Genomic DNA, 16,852 nt, shown 5'->3' with positions numbered 1-16,852 from the left:
TGCAGTAATTGAATCTTCCTGGGGCAGAGTACACAGAGCTGGGACGGGAGAGGCAATGTGGTCATAGAACAATGCAAGCATGTGACAGGGACGGCTTCATCCATGATATTGAAAGTAGCTCGCTAACATGAGAGCTCAACGTCAAAGAGAACACAGGCTGACAAGTTTACAGGGAGGGAGAGATTGGAGACAAGTGGTGAACATGGAGAATGAGCAGCAAGTGAATTGAACTGGAGGTTGAAATTACCAGAGATGTGAAGTAGCTTTAATGGAAAGGCTGAGGGTGGAAAGCAGTGAAGATAGCTTAATAAGAAAATTATTATTGTACTCGGGTGGGCGGAAGGAAGCGACAATTTTAAATGAGAGGAAAGAAGAATGGAATTGGGTGAGTTGCTCAAAGGAGGGGAAAGTGCCAGAAGAGTAGGAGGACAGACAGAGGCTGATTTTCTAATGCGAGCTTCACTCCTACAGCAACGATCTGGGAGAGGCAAAGGGGGGGATGCATCTCTTTGGGAGCTAGAGTCATCACCGTGATCCACAGTACCAGTGTCTCATCCACAATAATCGTGTTGGCTGGGAACCGTTCTCGCAGTGGGAGGGATGATGATAGCTGACCCACAGGCAGGGTCCACTCAGGTGGGGGCGGGCAAAGAGAATTGGGCAAGGAGGAGATTGAGGAGTTCACCTGAAATGACTGCTGTTATCTCAACACTTCCCACAGTGCAGGTTCAAGACCTTTCCTCTGAGCAAGAGGAACATATTCTGTGTGCCGACCTACTCTGCTTTGCTTCTTGCTGCTGCTGCAGCTCTGACTGTGTCTGTTGCAGCAGAAGGCAAGGAAGTGAGACAAATGCATTGGATTCTGTATAAACATCGCCTCATCACAACGTAAACACTTCAGCTTTTATTCCAACATAGTTGATGCAAATTATACAACATATTTTGCATTCATACAGCCCTGCTAACACAGTCCTACGCCCCTGAGCATAGGGGCAGCATTAAACACGAGGCAGACAGCAAGCTGAAGGAAGAGGCAAAGCTTTGGTGTCAGAGGAAGGTCTGAAAGAACGGCCAGAGGCAGCTGAGTGGGTCGGAGAGGTTCAGAGAGGGGATTCCAGAATACAGGAGCAGAAGGCATGGTCATGGACACTCACAAACACACACATAGGGACATGCACAGATGCACCCCAACATATGTGCGTATGCAGACACATGCATGCAGATACACTCCTATAACCACAGATGTGCACAAAAGCAGGCTCAAACACTACACAAACACACACATACATGTACAAAGGTGCAGATGCAGGCACACACACACATACAGGCAGGTACAGACATGCTTATCCACACAAAGACAGACAGACACATTTTTAGACACACGTACTAACACACAAATAACAACACGCAAACTGACGTGGCAGGCACACATCTACATAGGCACAAAAGCAGTCGCACTCACAGATACCACCATTATGAAGCGATACTGATCTAAATGCCTGTCATTTCTGCAGAGAAGCTTTGCAATTCAGTCAATTAGCTGGAAAAACCATGTCGCTCAGGATATAGTTTAAAAGCCTTGAAGGGAAGCTTTCCAATTTAATGAGGTGCAGCTGGTACAGATATCAATACTTTGAATCCGAAGTTTAGCTGCAAGCCATGATTTGAAAGCCACATATAAGATACAGAATGCATAGGGGAGGGAGGGATCCAGCAAGCCCCAGGACTGCAGCACTGTTTCCCAGTGATAGTGTCCTGTGCTGTCAGGCTCCGGGGTGGGGGTGGGGGGGGGGGGGGAGCAGCCTGACAACCGTAAAACATAATGTTTTTACCCAAAGCAAAGTTCCCCTCACAGAACCATCGCCCCTCCTGCACTAAGCTGGTAAAGAGAAAGTAAAGCTATAGATCACGAGTGAGACCTTGCGGCGAATCTACTTTTGCACACATTTGGGAGCAAGTTAAGACCTTGGAGATGGTGCACTGAATAGTAATGCCTGCTCCATTCCTGTGGAAAGACTGGGAGTTTGGGAGGTTAACTTACTCTACGATAGTTAAGAGAGTTACAAGGTTATTGAGGAGTCTATTTGTTACATAGGTGCAAAAATATAAGAGGAGCTAGAGACAGCCAGAAATTCAGGTAACATCTGTGGAGGGAAATGGACAATCACATTGAGGCCCTTCATCTAGAACTTGATAAAGGGCCCCGACCTGAAATGCTAACTATCCATTTCCCTCCAGAAGTGCTGCCTGTTTCGTTGCTCTCCGCTATGTAGCTACCGGTTTTAAAGTCCGCATTCTCCCGGGTCTCTGTTTTCACACAGGAGGTTGCTCTAATCTAGATTCTCAGAAAGGGCAGCAAAAGCAGATTCCTAAGTAATGTTAGCTAATAAATAACTGAAAAGAAAATGGTAGGCTTGTTTGGTAAGTTAGATAACATGGAATCCAGAATTAGCTACTGGATAGGGGAGGACATTTTTCTGTAATAAGAGAATTCATGTCTGAGGGGTGACATTACTGAGGTGTACAAGATCATGAATGACAACCTTTTTTTCTCATGGCCGATATTTTTAAAACTAGAGAAATAGGCTTATTGAGAAAGGGGAGAGATTTAAGGGGGACATCAAGGGCAACCTTTACACTGAGAGTAGTCTGTATTTAGAAAAACCTGCCAGAGGAAGCCATCAAAGTGGATGCTGTTACACTTTTAAAAGACATTTGATATTGGAGAGGAAGGGTTTAGAGGGCACTGATTGGGCAAATGCAGGCAAATGGAACTATCTCAGTATGAAATTGGCATGGACAAGGTGGGCCAAATGGCCTATTTCCATGCTGTATAGCTCCATAACTTAGTGGTGAGCTCCTGGTTCTAGACTCCCTCAGCCGGAGGACACAGTCATTCACCCTTAAAATCCTGCGGGACATGGACTGAACAACTTCTGCAAAGAACCAATTGAGACACTCTAGTCTGGCATCAGGATAATGAAAGGACGATGTCTGTGCTTCCTGGACTACCAACAATTTCACGAGGTCACGTGGAGATGGAGGATCCTGGTCGCCCATCCAGGAACCTCAGTCTTCACAGGTGAACTCAGACTGATTGTTAGCATCAATCCAAAAGAGAGTGATATTTATCTGCTCCTCTAGTGCGTGACATTCATGCTTCGATATTGATATTGGAGTTAGTTTATTATTGTGCTGAGGGTTGTACTCACACCCTGAGTGTGAGCAGTACCACTGTCACTACACTTGAACACACAGGCTGTTTGAATACATGTCTGAACATGCTTTGAGGACATGTCCAGATACACTGCGTGGGCACATGCCTGTACAAGCTCTGTGTGAGTCATGTCTGAATACATTGTGTGTGGATACATGTCTGTACAGACTGTGAGTACATATTTGTCTGTACCTATTCTGTATATTTGTCTGTGCAAACAATATGTCTGTGCACACTCAGTTTGGGTACATGTTTGTTTGTGTGGGTGGGTGAGAAAATGTGAGTATACCCCTACACACGTACCATGAGCAGTGTACATGTGTACACTGTAAATAGTCTGAGGGTGAACAGTGTGAGGGTTAGTACATTGCTGTAGTGTCTGAGTGTGAGCCGTGCGTCCCATTGTTAGTAATTTCCCATACACAAGCAATGTAAGTGTGAGCAGATGCATGCACACAGTTTCAGTGTGAGCCGTGTGTGGGTGGCCACACATATATGTACACTGTGGTTCATCACTATGTTTGAGTACATAAATGAACAGCACAGGGGGGAGTAATGCTGCACACACTGAATGAGTGCACTCTTGTGCACATTCTGAGTGTGTGCAGATTGTATGCACTCTGTGTGTGAGTACACCACTGTACACACTGAGTGAGAGCAGTATGGGTGCACACACTCCACATAAACAGTACATGTGAGGATATAGCTGTGCGCTTTCTGTGAGTGGAGTGTGAATGTGAGTATACGATATGATACGATAAAACTTTATTCATCCCTGGAGGGAAGTTGCTTCTCTGCCAACGTGAACAGTAGGGAGTCCAAAGCTCACCTTACATATGTGACATGTTAGCAGCTAATCGATGCTAACATGCCTTCCTCTCCTCTCCAAGTGGTTTGCGACCACCATAGCAGGGCAGCGCCCATGATGAATGTCTGCAGCAGGCCCGCTATCTGATGCGACCCGTAATTATGAAGCAGCTTTGGCTCAGCCTCAGTATAAAATCTGAATGTCATTCAAGTGTGAATTCAGCTTGAGTGTACATAGGCTGCAGTCAGCAGCAACCTGCAGGAATAGTCACACATCACTTGTCACACCGTACCAGCGGCAATGGAAACAGAGAGAGAGTGAGGGCTGTTGGCTCTCATTTCCAAAGCTCTATCGCTGCACATGCACTATGCACAACAGCATGCACACAATGCATTTCTCCTGCACGACAGCGGGTGCAGAGCCACTAGTGTAATTCCCATCCCCTGATTCTATATAATACATTTGGCTGGTGGTTGAGAGCAACTCTAAAATGAAATGTTGATACGTTTTGCAGATATGACGCATGTAATTAAAAATATTCATATGCACTTGAGTTCAACTCATATAGAATTAATTATTTTAAAGTGCATCTCATGATATTATGTAAACAAATGAAATAGCCATCTTACATCCAGAAGAGCAAATGGAGAGCGCGTTATGAATATATTTTGGGATGTTTTAGAGTAAAACGAAAACCGAAGGCCATTCGGGGCCTTGAGCCTGTTCTCATCATTAATAACATCTTAAGAACAGGGATTTGGAATTAGCCAGATGGGCCCATCGAGAACGTGCTGCGTTGAATAGTTTCATGGCTGAATTTCTATCTCCAGCCTCTTCTTCAATCACTTGGTCGGTTCCCTTATTGACCCAAACAATCATCCATGAAGAGACCCAATGACTTAACCTCAACACTCTGGGCAGCAGATTCCACATATCCACAGCATGCTACATGGAGATGTGTTTTTATTACAGCTCGAATTGGCCAACCCATTATCATAACATTATGACCCTGGTTCCCAACGCTCTGAGCACTTCCTCTATTTTCTCTTCAGAATTTTATAGGATTCAATTCCCGTTCTTCAAAACACTGGAGAATACGCGCCTATTTCATTCATTCCTCCCCTCAAAGATTCATGGTAACCTTCTCAAAGGGTCGATGTAACTGCTCCGAGACACGTTTGGTTGAGAGACCTAGGGTCAGGGAATGTTGAAGGAAGGGAATGGGTGACATTTCAGGTCAAGACCCTCCTTCAGACCGAAGTAGGACCAAAACATCACCGATTCCTTTTCTCCAGAGACGCTGCCTGAGTTACTCCAGCATTTCTATAGTCTATCTTCGATGTAAACCAGTTTCTACAGTTCTTTCCTACACATAGGTTCAGGGAATGGTCTTGTAAATGCCCTTTGTAGCTACAACTGGCCGTGCTACACCTGTATATGGAGTAGGCCATTTTACTCATCCACTATGCTCTGCCATTTAGCAACATTGTGGCTGATCAATTATGAGTCATAGGATTGTATCTGCCCTCAGGATTGCATGCATGCCCCATGGTAATCTCCTACTCTTTCCACATCCATAACACTGCCAGATATCACCCCTGCCTCAGCTGAGACCTTGGACTACCTAGACCAGTGGCTGACTAAGCTACCTCTGTCCATGTGCCAAGAGCACTTCAAGCACCCTGGTGGCCGCTGACCTCCATTGGCTCCCAGTTAAGCAACACTTTAATTTTAAACTTCTCATGAAGAAGTCCCAACTCTGGCCTTATCCACCCCACCACTACCTCAGTGTGTTCTCAAACCTACAACCCTACGATAGATCCGTTCTTCTCCGGGTCTGGGTTCCTGATAATTGATGTACCTCTGCATGTGAAAATCTAGTAAATGGAAAGTAAGGCGAGGTCACACTTGTCGGTGAGAGGAATGAAAAGGCACATCATTCTCTAAATGGAGAGGGACTGCAAACGAGTTACAGTCAGAGGAACATAGGTAATTACCGACATGAATCACCAAAAGTTACCAGGCAGATCCAACAAATAACTGATAATTGATTGTATATTTATTTGTTGCATTGTTACATTTAATGTGCTTGTGAAGCTGCACCAATTAAGAATTTCATTGATCCAATCCTGGTGCATATGATTATTTAACACTTTTGACTCTCTTGGCTCTTAACTCCCTGCAGATGCTGTCAAGGTCTCCCCTCGGTGTCCCACTCCACCTCTCAAACGCAAATCCTTGCATCTTCCAACTCCACCCATCCATGCCCAAGCCTCACACATGACACCTTCCAAACCCTGCCTGACCCTCTCATTACACCACATGATCTTTCTCCAACACCACCTGTCACCTCCCTTCACCTTTCAACCCCTGTCTAATCATTCCGCTAAATCACCTGGTCCAATGCCCAAGGCCTCCAATCCCAGCCAAACCCTTCCACCAAGTCACCGGATGCATGCCCACCTCTTGTCCCCACCCTTTATATCACATAATTTCCAGCACCCCCCCCCAACCCTCACACCTTCTATTCCATGCCCTGTCCCCCCCCCCCCCCCCCCACCTCCTCGCTCTAGCCCAATCACCAAATCCTTGTCCAGTCCTCCCATCATAGCCCTGTTATCAGACCCTGACCTCCCATCAGACCACTCGATCCATGCTCCACTCCAGTCCGCACCAGTACCTAAACATATGTATCAATAGGCCCTGAAATCACTCTTAAATCTCCATTTCCAATCATTTGAGCTTCTGCCCCAAGTTCTGGCTATGTCCAGGCTCCCTCCACACCCTTGAGATCCTGAGAAGCTGGCTCTTATACCAAGCTATTGGCTGAAATCTCTAAAATGTTAGTGCTTATTTCATTCAATAATGCTCCAGAGACATCTTAAAAGGTTAGCGATCTCTAAATGCTGTTGTCATTGAGAAAGTCCTGAAATTTCCTTTATCTTGTCTGACCTAAGCTTTCTAATGCATGTGGGAAGAACATTGGTCGAGATCTTACAACAAATACCCCTGGACCTCTTGCAGTAGATGATGGGTGATTTAGCCAAAGCACTTGAATTGGTGTGCAGCACCTCAGGTTGATGTTGCAGCCAAAGTATGATGTCTATGACAATCCTTTAGTTATCAGTTGATCAATAGGACCTTTGCACTTTGTTGGAACTGAGCAAATTGTGAGAAGCATGGCGTTTAGAAGGCAGAGGGGACAGTGATGATGATCTTACATCTGAACAATCACTCAGTGTTTCTCTTCCTCTCTTGCTACTACAGGTGAAGATGAACAGTATCCTGCCTTGGTCTTACTTCAGTGAGATTGGAAACTCTTCAATAAGACAGCCAGCTCTGTGGATCTGAGGTAAGAGTTCTATGTCACCTGTCCAACGACAATGCGTATTGTTCAATATTTTTAACAGTTTGATTTACAAAAGACATCCTTTCGTCAGTTCCTCAGGGGTTGCAAGTCACATTGTCCACTATTTACACCTTTTAAACAATTTGAAGAAAGCTGGGCGAGGAGTAACAGTTGAGATTTGTCACAATTTTAGTTAATGTTGAGCTGAATCTGAAAAGGTTTCATCTCCCAAATCCTTTAGAAAAGCCATAATTGTTGCTTTATTGTGCAAAGCAGGATCTTTGAGAGCATATCTATTTATGCAGTGATCTAAAGGCTAACATTATTCACACTAAAAGCATTTGCCTGCAGGCTTTTAAACCTTTCCCAGCACTGGAAAATATCAGTTCTACCAGTTTATGTGGAGAAGCTTTGAAAGAAATACCATTAAAAACTCTCCAATTCGTTCTCCCGCTCTCTCCCCGTCTCCATCTTCTACTCTTTTGTTCTCTCCTTCTCCTTTCCCTACTCCCGCCCCCTCGATCTGTACCACCTCTCCCTTTCTGCCTTTCCCTCTCTTTTCCCCTCTGTCCCTCCTCTCTCTCCCTTTTCTCCCCTTCTCTCTATTACTTCCTCCCTCCTCTCTATTTCTCACTTTCTCTCTATCTTTTCACCCCTCCCCCCCCCCCCCCCCCCCCCCCCCCCCCCGCTAAAAAATGCTGATGTTGTCAGGATTTGAGTATTTGGACACTTCTCCCTCTTCTCATGGAAGTTCTTCCCACTTTGACTCGGATGCTGAAGTCACCAGCATATTCCAACATCTCCCCTTGTCTTTGGCCAACATCTGCAAACTCATCTTTATCAACTGGGGATCAGGGACAGGGCCCCCTGGGCCAGGAACCACAGCACAGAATCATCCAGAACCTGGTGTGGTCATGGGCTGTTTGACCCAGCTAGTCAACTGCAGTATTGCATTTCTCACAAGCTTCCTCACACTCCTGTACAGCTCAGCATACTGTCCTTTTTATTTTCTTCATAATGTATTTATCTGTTGCTCATCCATGCCATTAAAGCCACTCTCTGGGTAAAGACACTGATCCTCACCTTGGTCCTGGATTTAGAAGCTAATTTATATTAATGGTCTTCGACTTTTGACTTGCCACATGTAAAGGATATCTGTTGCTCTCCATAACTGTTACAGCCACCCCACCATTACATGAACCTCCTCCTCTATTAATTACCGGAACTAATTCAGGTAGGCGAACTACTTGAAACCTGCCTGATATGTGCAGCTCAATAATGGACCTGGACATTGGATTTACCAACAGAAAGCTGATCAGTTGTTTACTTACCACCTTCTGAATGAGATAGATTCACCACATCCTGCATCCAAAACCCCTCTCGATATCCATGGTATGTTGAAGCAGGCATTAAGACCTCGCTGAAGTGGTTAATAATGTACAAGCACTTTGAACCATGTACAACTCTTTGTCAGATCGCAGTGGGGCCCAGCTGCTCTCTCATTCCCAACAACAGCTTTATTGTAAAAAAAAATTCCCATCCTCTGATCTCCATTCACGCCTCCTTGTATATTAAACACATACAGACACCAATATCATTCCAATACCTTGCCAGTGATGGTTAGTTTGAACAGAGCCATCAATGATCCACAGCAAGATGGGAACCAGGAGTGCCAGTGACTGGGAAGTTTTCAAGTAAAGGAGATTAATCTAACTTAGCCCTCTGCCGTATCTTTCAGTCAGTCCAACATCCTTCTCAGCCACAAGTTGATAACCTGACACTTCCCAGTCCGTGGTCCATTAGCCTTTACCACAGACATAGATTCATCCCCTTCTGTCATTGTGTCCTGCCCAGCCAGAACACTACAACACTTCTGAAAAGCATTGACATACAACATGTCTTTTGTTGCTACAGCTGAATGCACAAGGAGCATTACAAGCCTGGTTAATGATCGCCTCGTGGTACCCCAGCCCATAGCCAGATCCCAAAAGGATGGATGGAGCTGCAGGGTGGAGAGGAATTGCAGTAATCAAAAGCAATAAAGGGTCAGGAAAGAGGAAGAAAGGTGTGGTGGGTCAGAGAGACACACAACAGCGAGTGACAAAAGCTGAACAACTCAGTGAGGGTGAGTGGGAGGCTCTGGCAGGGAAGTGAAATACCAGAAGCTCAAAGGCCAATGAAGAATAAATGGAGCTTGTTTCCCCCTTAGACTGTGTTAAGACAACATCCACGACCTACATTTGAACAGTGGCATAGACTAGTGTAAGCTTGCAAAGCAATACAACCTGAAATAGGTACCTTCACTTGCAGTGTCTATCTGGAAATGTCCACTGTCCAATACCCTGAATATATTGTTTCTTCTTTATATGTTAAATGTATTAACTCCTGCTGTGAAACAATCCCACAGATCTGATAAGTTGCCTCAGCCACATAACTATTCTAAGTAAATGATGTCAGCTCTGGAAGATGAAAGAGCCAAAACCCTTTTTTTTTTAAATTCTCAGATATGCAGAGCAGCAGAAAGTAGGGAATATAAACAATATAATAGTCATTATTGCTAGAGGGTATGAGTACAGGATTCCTACCTCAACGATACAGGGCCTTGACCAGACTGTATCAGGGATATTGTGTATTTTATCTTCTTACCCGAAAATGCTATACCTGTTAGAGGGAGTGTATCAAAGATGAGCTAGACTAGTTCCAGGGCTGGCTGATCTGTCATCTGAGGAGCGGTTGAGTTGTCATGGACTCTATTCTCCACAGAAGAATGGGAAGTTATCTCAATTAAATGCATTCACTGTGGTGGTTGGGAAGTCCAGAGAGCAGTCCTGAACTACTATCCTGATGACCCTCGGACTATCTTTGATCAGACTTTACTGGCTTTAACTTACCGCTAAACGTTATTCCCTTATCATGTATCTTTGCATTGTAAATGGCTCGATTGTAATCATGTATTCTCTTTCCGCTGACTAGTTAGCACACAACAAAAGCTTTTCTCTGTGATAATAAGCTTTTCACTGTGACACGTGACATTAAACTAACTAAACCAAGTCCAGAACAAGGATCATAGTTTAGCTTGTAAAAGGCTGAAATGAGGAAACATTTTTTCACACAAGGATAGTCATCTTTGGAAGGGGGATGTGGAGCCTCAGTTATTGATTGTGTTCCAAACTAAGATCACTATTTCTGGATATTAAAGGAATCAAAGGATTTGGGGATCAAGCAGGAAAATGGTTCTTGAGGAGGAAGATCAGCCATGATAGACACAAAATGCTGGAGTAACTCAGCGGGGCAGGCAGCATCTCTGGAGTGAAGGAATGGGTGATGATTTAATCCAGTATCTGCAGTTCCTTCCTACACAAGATCAGCCATGACCTTGGCAGAGATCAGGCCTAGTTTGAAGGGCCAAATGGCCTACTTTAAAAGACAGTATTTTATTTCTACTCCTTGCCTTGAGAAAGTGATGGAGAGGTAAAACTCAGCGATCCAGCAACATGGACAGAGAAGGCCGTGTGGCAACTGTTTTGAGAACCAGTTGGAGGGGAGTGTTATCTTTATTCATTCCTCAAACAATACCCAAAAGGAGATTATCCGGTCATTTTCCTTCCCTGCTTTGCGAGCTTGCTGTGCATAATTTGTTTCTAGCCTTTGGAAGGTGCTATATCATGCAAGTTCTTGCCTGGGCTTAAGTTAGGATAAGGCAAGGAGGAACAGGCTGAGGAGCCTCACACAGTGTTTCACTGTGGGGTGCAACAACAAATACGTCCTCACTATTTATTTGGTTTGCTTGGTTAGACTGGTTCACCGAGTCCCCTTGCTGAGCTCACGTTTGTAGTCAACAACTGACAGGCTGTGCTGAAACAATCAGACACTTGATAAGATCGCTTCTTTTGGAACAAGATTAAATTGTGTCTTGAAGACGATGGCAATTTAATAAGTTGTCAGTCAGGGCTCGGCCGAAAGTGAGGAGCGAAATACATTAAATTTCACCTTTTAGATCTATTTTCTGGAATGGGTTGACACTTCTGATGGTTATGAATTCCAGGTTTCCTTTCCCACATTCCTAATACAGGCAAATATGATTAGTGTGGATGAGCAAAAATGTCAGCATGAACATTATGAGCCAAAGGGCCTGTTTCTCTGAAGATAAACACAGTAACTGGAGTAACTCAGCGAGTCAGGCAGCACCTCTGGAGAAAAGGAATTGGTGACGTTTCGGGTCGAGATCCTTCTTCAGACTGAGATACAGGGGAACGGGAAACGGTATAATAAAAAGGTACAAGGAAAAAATGAATGAAAGGTATGCAAATGTACAAATCAAAGCCAATAATGATAATCAAGGAAAGGTGGAGCCCACAATGGTCCATTGTTGGCTGTGGAGAAGGTGATAACGAGTGGATACAAACAGTGAAAGTCAGCAGGGCGACAGTGAAACTAGTACAATACTATTCCATTTATTGTCATTTGGACCTCAAATGAAGTTCAAACGAAATTTGGTTTCTGCAGTCATACAACAAGAAAAGACCCAAGACACACACCAACACAATTTATACAAACATCCATCACAGTGAATCTCCTCCTCACTGTGATGGAAGGCAAAGTCTTGTCTCTCCCCTGCTCTCCATTCTTCTCCCGATGTCAAAGCCCCCGGCGGGCGCTAGCAAGTCCGGGTCGCCTTCAACCCCCCATCGGGCGGGAGAAGTTGCCGTTGTGGGTCTCCCGCCCGATGGGACTCGCGAGCTCCCGATGTCACCATCCACCGGACCTGTGACTGGAGCCTCCGAAGCTCCAGAGTCGGGCCGCAGGGCAGGGGAGAGAGGGATGGAGAGAGAGGTAATGCAAGGGTTACTTGAAGTTAGAGCAATCAATATTTATTCTATTGGGTTGTAAACTGCCCAAGCAAAATATGAGGTGCTTTTCTCTGCTGTACAACTCGAAGACACAATCTCAGCCTCTCCCTCAACTTGCTTTATGCTGAGATCACTATTCAACACTTCATCTCTTGCTCTCGCCCTGAAGCCCTCTGGTGATGTCGGCCTACACAGCTTGCACGAGGATTGACAGCTCAAGAGTTGTGTTGCCTGACTGACTGATCTTCCCCCCATTCTTTGCTCTGATTATGTCCCACACTCACTAGCTCCGGATTCCATCTGCATCTTGCAATTAAAACAAACCACATCTGTGTTATAGCATTCAAAACAAAACTCAGAAAAATAACTCCAGACAATTGCACACAAATTATCAACCCACTCAAGTTTTATGAATAAATGTCAAATATTTACCATGGCAACAGCTCCACAAACTTCATCCTTCACAAAAGCTATTCACTATAAGCTATCTGAAGGGGAAAGCAAGGGTTAAGGTCACAACACTAATCGCTGTTCTGCGTACAGAGAAATAGTGAAGACCTGATTATCAATTACAATGTCGACTGTCCATTTCCCTCCACAGATGCTACTTGACCCACTGAGTTCCTCTAGCAGATTGTTTTGTTGCTTCAGATTTCGGCAGCAGAAAGCTCTTGTGCCTCTATAAATTATATATACCGTATTTAGACTCAATAGTTATAAATCAGGGTGATTTAAATCTGGGATCTGACATCAACAGGAATGTCAGAATGGAAGTTGTTGTTTAACCCTTCTCTTGAAAAAGAATTTGGGGAATGGACTTCAGTGGTTCAATGACATGCTGAAATATATCAGGGAGTAGGGAGCTGAGTGTTGCCCTCCTAACCAAAAATGTTGAAGAGGGCAAAGCCATAGACATTTGTCTATATGGACCAGGCTGCTCTGGAAGATTAGATCAAAAGGGATCCAGGGAGAGCTAGCCGACTGGGTAGAGAATTGGCTTGCTGGAAGCAAGCAGAAGGTGATAGTGGAAGGTTATTTTTCAGACTGGAGGCCTGTGACTGGTGGTGTGCCTCAGGGATAGGTGCCGGGCCCATTGATGTGTGTAGTTTATATCAACAATTTCGATGAGCATATACAAAGCACGATAAGTACGTTTTCAGATGACATTAACGTGGGTGGTAGCGTAGATAGCGAAGATGGTTATAAAAAATTACAGCAGAATCTTGATCAGCTGGGCAAGTGGGCTGAAGATAAGTGTGAAGTGTGGCACTTTTGGAGGTCAAATCAGGGTAGTACCTTCACAGTAATGGGCAGGGCACTGGGGTGTGTTATAGAGCAGAGGGATCTAGGAGTGCAGGTACATAGTTCCCTGAAGGTGGCGTCACATGTACGTGGTCAAAAAGGCTTTTGGTACATTGACCTCCATCAGTCAGGGTGTGAGTATATGAGTTGGGATGTTATGTTATTGTTGTATAAGATGTTGGTAACGCTGTATTTGGAGTATTATGTTCAGTTTTGGTAACTCTGCTATCGGAAGGATGTTGTTAAGTTGGAAAGAGTGCAGAGACAATTTACGGGAATGCTGCCAGGACTCAAGGGCCTGAGCTGTAGAGAGGTTGAACAAGCTAGGACTTTATTCCTTGGAGCGAACGAAGTAGGCTGATGGAACTATATAAGATCATGAGCAGAATATTCTATCTATTGATCCCTCAGCCTTCTTAGCCTGAACTGGACCCTGTCTCTATTCTGTGTGCAATCATGCCAAACTGAAGGAAGTTTCAAAGTAAAAGATATTTCGTGCAGGACAGCACAACATTCAAATGTTGAAATTGAAACTAGTATAAATGTATAACCAAGCATAAGTAGAGGAAGGTAATGCACCACACTTGTCCGTACAATCTATCACATCCATGCTAAGGAAACCAAGAGCAACTTAAGCGCATCCCACATCTTGGCCCATATTTCTGAAGATGACACCATGCAGCCTTTCACTGTATCTCGGTCCACGTGACAATGACAATTATTACCAATACCATTACCAAATTGTGTTCATCCAGATGCTTTTGAAGTGTGCAGAGGGCTTCTACTTCTGCCATCCGATCATCCAGGTGAGACCAAACTCCCACCACCGTGTGAACACACTTTCCTGCAATTTCCCCTCTGATCCTTGCATCCATTTCCTCAAATCCATCCACCAACTGAACACATTGGTAAATAGATCAAGGTCCACCATTCTCCCAGCCCCTGTAGTAAATGGTTGTTGCATTGTGGCATGGTAGATACTGTTCATGGGCCAATGCCCAAGGCATCAATGTCAGGATACCTGACTGGGATGTGTTCAGAGAGGTCACTTTAGGTTGGGCTGAAGAAGGCTTCGTCAGGGCACGGAAGTGAGACCGCAGCATGGGAGGTCCAGAGGTGGTGTTGGCCATGTTGGTCTAATTGAAAGTGACAGGGGATCTCTGCATATTGCTGTGCACCACCTGCAAATGGCCAATGTCCTCCATGCATTAGTGGCCCAGAAGAAGAAAATTATTTACTTAGTAAATCACTCATTTTGGTTTATGTTTTGTTTTTCATACAAATTGGACGGCTTAACCACAAAACAGTTGTGCTGACTGTGGTGTTGTAGTGCCCAGTCAAACCTCTGGTTCTTCCACTGGCACATTCATGGCCTTCTCCTGTGCTATCATAGATCCTTGCCAGCCTATGAACCTCCTGGCGGGAAATTGCCTGGGGCTGGGAAGGATCTATGAGAGTACAAATGCCTGTGATTTTGGCAGTCGGACACTGCAGGTAAAAATCCAGTGATCAAACCAATTTTGATCACTAAATACACATCAACTAAAAGTCGGAAGTCCCTGCATCTGGAACCCAGCTCCCCAAATGATGTTAACCTAAGTGTACCATCAACAATTTGTCTTCAGCAAGATTTTCAGCCACAATGGACTGAAGAACAATCCTAATTCTGTTCCCTCACAGCAACTGGCCAACTTTCAATGAGAGTGACTTTTGCAAAGGCCCAGGCTTATCTCTCCTGCAGACAACCCGTGGCCGACAACTTTAGGTCAATGCCCAAAACTGAGAAACTGTGGTCTTAGCCAATACACCCTCTGGGAGGCGGGCGGGCGGGGGGGGGGTTGGGGAGTTCACCAACACCCGCTCGCCCCTCACTACCTAAAGCGAGTGGCTAGAAATGGCAAGCAAACAGCCTTACAGAACAAGGTATTCTCTCTACTGAGAGAGCACCTGGGAATGTCCTGGGGCAAGGCTCTGAGAGTGAGCAAGACCCTGGCTTTGAGAGTAGTTGCATGTATGTGTGTGATCTGGCATAATTGGAGCTATGATCACAGGCTGCCTCGTGGATGGACAGCCTGCATGGACATAACTCCTGCAAAGCTTGGCTGGAGATGGTAGCGGGTGCTGCCCCTTTCATCAGGTGCCTTTCCACAACATTTCACTGAAGAACATCGCACCAGAAGAACATAAGAACAGGAGTTTGCCTTTGATCCTGCTCCACCAATTGCCATTAACATTACTATGCATACAGAGTGCCCTTTTGTGTAGGAAGGAACTGCAGATGCTGGTTTAAACCAAAGATAGACACAAAAAGCTGGAGTAACTCAACTAGTCAGACAGCATCTCTAAAGAAAAGGAACTCCAGAGCCAACAATATCATGAGAGACCCCTTCCACCCCTGCAACGGACTGTTCCAGCTGCTACGGTCAGGCAAACGCCTCCGTTGCCATGCGGTGAGAACGGAGAGGTTGAGAAGGAATTTCTTCCCAGAGGCCATTCGGATTGTAAACGCCTATCTCACCAGGGACTAACTCTACTGAACGTTTTTCCTTCCATTATTTATTATGTAAAAGAATATGTGTGTTATGATTGTGTTTATAGTTTGTTTGGTTGTTTGTCTTTTGCACAAAAGTCCGCGAGCATTGCCACTTTCATTTCACTGCACATCTCGTATGTGTATGTGACAAATAAACTTGACTTGACTTGAATAGGTGAATTTTCTGGTCAAGACCCTTCTTCTCAACCCAAAATGTCACCTATTCCTTTTCTCCATAGATGCTGTCTGACTTGCTGAGTTATTCCAGCTTTTTGTGTCTATTTTCAGAGTGCCCTTTTCTTCCATAACCCAGGATACTCTAGTCCCCCGTTCTGTGCAAGGGTAGGTGAAAACCACGCAGCAGGAGCAAACAAATTGGGACCTAACCTTTCCAATGTAGGCAACCTGCTCAAGGCTGCATTGACGCAGTTGTCATCTACACATAACCCTGATTTCAGGTGTTGCACAGATGCATTTCTGGGTTTGTTCCTCTGTGATTGCTGTGCAGAGCTCCATCCAACATCAACCCACTTTCACTCAACCTCAAGCTTCACATGTTGGCAGCGAGTTAGTTTGGAGGAATGTGGGCTCGGTCGCTAGCATTAAGTGTGTTATGGAGTCAAACAGCCCTCTTGTCCATGCTGACCATTAAGTCCCCATCTATACTGATTCTATTTACCTGGTCACCAGTTGTACCTCAGTTGGTAGCAAGAAACTCACACGGCACCTCTTTCTCCCTGCTGGTGCCAGGGTGCTGAAACAACTCCTCCACTCCTGAGATGCTGGAGGGTTG

The 16,852-nt window shown here is 45.0% G+C and overlaps 1 protein-coding gene across 2 annotated transcripts in view; it reads left to right on the top strand.

Moving 5' to 3' along the window:
• Positions 1 to 7,295: 7,295 nt before the first annotated feature.
• elfn1 (extracellular leucine rich repeat and fibronectin type III domain containing 1) overlaps positions 7,296 to 16,852 on the top strand; it is a 146,799-nt gene continuing 137,242 nt past the window's right edge. For both annotated transcript variants that reach the window (XM_033040806.1, XM_033040807.1), the window contains exon 1: positions 7,296 to 7,377. The gene's annotated coding sequence lies outside the window, so the exon portion shown is untranslated. The remainder of the gene's footprint in view (positions 7,378 to 16,852) is intronic.

The sequence above is a fragment of the Amblyraja radiata genome, chromosome 22 (assembly GCF_010909765.2).
Source record: "Amblyraja radiata isolate CabotCenter1 chromosome 22, sAmbRad1.1.pri, whole genome shotgun sequence".
Taxonomy (NCBI): Eukaryota; Metazoa; Chordata; class Chondrichthyes; order Rajiformes; family Rajidae; genus Amblyraja; species Amblyraja radiata.
This window is presented reverse-complemented; position numbering and strand designations above follow the sequence as displayed.